Here is a 2,686-nt window from a genome sequence, read left to right as displayed (position 1 = left end):
ACGCCAGACGACTCAGGAAATAAAATTATTGGCTTATAAAACCTATATCCGTCCACTTTCGGAATATGCCTCCATGTTTTGGGATCCGTAAACTCAAAAGAATATTGATAAACTTGAGAACGCACAGAGAAAATCCACTCGTTTTATCTTTCGCTAGTACAGTTGCCATACTTCAGTTAGTGCTCTTCTTCAAACAGTGAACTTGTAATCCTTGCAACTACGACGACACCTGGAAAGATTAAAATACATGTACTTGCTCTATCATGATAAGCTTGGCATTGCCTCGAGTGCATACATAGAAAAAGTTACGCGACGACCCACGCGCGCGTATCACTAAAAAAAATTAAAAGAATTTTCTTGCAGGACTAACACCTACAAGCATTCTTTTTTTCCGCGAACTGTACGTGAGTGGAATGGTCTACCGAGCGATGTTGTGGATGCAGCAACAGTGCCTTCTTTTTTAGCGCAGCTGAAACAATTGTAACAATTTTTTGTCAAATTATCTGTTCTAATCCTGTTTGATGATCTGACGTTAGCACATCCTTCAGTATGCGTTATCTATTGTGTAATTCCTTTGTGTTCTCTAAGTAGGTTCTCAATTGTGTGTTCACAGTGCTTTTTTGTTTTTTCAGCACTTTTGTATAACATTACAGTGTGATATAATGTATTTTGTTCAACCAGAGAGACATTGTCTCACTGCCCACTCCTGCTTACGGCCTTATTCTAAGGCCAGCAGAAATGTTGTAAATAGACAGTATATGCCCGTAAAAACTTATTTTGCCAAAATGCAGGAGCAGGATCGCCCGCCGGGGGATTGAAAACTTGTACCGACTGAGGTAAGGACTGCACTTAGGCCAATCAAGCATGGATAAGGCGGACCAACCGTGGTCGGTGTTTCTTTACGCAGAGAGCCCTTGCCAGAGAACTGGACAGCATTTAAATTGTCGGCGCCTAATGTAAAAGTGACATCTGCGAAAACTAGGAGAAATTTATGTACCAATTCCTCCCAGAAAGATTTTTTTGATAAAGCAGTGACGATGACTGTCGTATGACGCCAACTGTGTGAGATCATGGCATGACAACCGTATGAGAACAGAGGGATGATGAGGGATATATGACCACAATAGTTTGACGACGACTGCATCATGACCCCTGTGTAACAAACGACACAAAATATATATTTCAATGGTTACCTACTAGTAACCTACTAGTCATAGAAATAATTAAGCGGTCGCTGCTTCCCGACCTGTGCACGACGGCGTCCGCAGTGTTGTCATCCCTCTTTCGAGGTCTGACGCAGCGGAAAAACTTCACGCACTTGCGCGTCACATATTAGTGGAGCAGTGGAATTCATCCGAATACAGAAGCGCACGCCTTCCTACCCTGGGCCCTAATTCACAGCATCGTATTCCATCTTGCTTCTTACGACGTGATTGCACCCTTCTAGACAGGAGTATCATTTTCCAGCGAGTACTTCTTTATTATTCAAATAACCAATAACCAAATTGGTGAATTTCGGTTATGCAGCGAAATATTTGAGCATTTTCTAGCGGGCTCCCATCTGCAATCACAGAAAACAACATTCTTGAGCACTGGCTTACACGGACATCAGCGCGAGCCGCTCTCAAGACGCTGCTGTGTTTCTTATGATGCACCGTATTTTGCGACAAAATCTGACTGTGCACTGCAAAGTGTTGCATGTCTCAACGGGACACTGCCATTGTGTACAACCATGTGGCGCCTTCACCGACTGTGGGCGAGCGCCAACAAAGACTGTTCTGTGCCTTTTAAAAGCGAAGTTTTCTCTTCCTCTTTTCCCGACTTTCCGGGCGCTGCTGTGGTATTGTTCGCATGCGCCGCTGGGTTCCTTGGAACACCTCCAGATTGCGCTCACCTCCGCGCTTTCCATGAAGGGGCTTTGCTTCCCCAGGGGCTTTACACTTCCCGGTCGGCGCCGCTTCGGCGGTGTTTCAATGCTGTGCGCATGGCACGCGCTGTGCGTCCATTTTTATGAGACAAAAAAATCGGGGTAGCTTGCACTAGTGATGGCGCAAGGCTAAATACACAGCGGAGCTGATCGGTTCCTGGCTGGTCCTGGCTGTACGAAATGATGTTAAGTTATACGAAGTGTTTAAGTATTTCCTCGTGGTCCATGGCATCGGGAAACGCTTCGTGAAGCACTTGCAGTCCGAACCCACGTAGCGGAAGTGGGGTCAAAGCTATGCACCAAGGTCGATCCACATTGGTCGCGAAGCTTCGGGTGAAAAGCGGTTCAGAATGAATTGTCACCGACATCAGCAAGGGTGGTTATGGAAGCAGCGATTGAAGCGTGACTATGTTTCGAGGGAACAAACATTGGGAAAGAAAAATACGTTTTTTTTTATTATAGCGAGGCCCAGTTAAATTCATTCAACGAAAATAAAATTCCTAAACAATTTTATATACGCATGGTGAGAAATGAACAACTCTATTTTACTTGATCATTATCAATAAATACCTTTTTTCGGCGCTTACCGATAGCGGCGGGCGTTGACGCCGCTATCACTTGCAATGCAATGAAACTCTTGAAGTGGGCAGAAAGGCGCGCTCGGAACGTTCACTGTTACAATACGCCTCCACCCTCGTGTTGCTTTGATTGTCGATGTCTGTCTGAATTTGGTGACGTGAACAGTTTCATTGTTTCTTA

This window comes from Dermacentor silvarum, chromosome 6 (genome assembly GCF_013339745.2).
Source record: "Dermacentor silvarum isolate Dsil-2018 chromosome 6, BIME_Dsil_1.4, whole genome shotgun sequence".
NCBI lineage: Eukaryota > Metazoa > Arthropoda > Arachnida > Ixodida > Ixodidae > Dermacentor > Dermacentor silvarum.
This window is presented reverse-complemented; position numbering follows the sequence as displayed.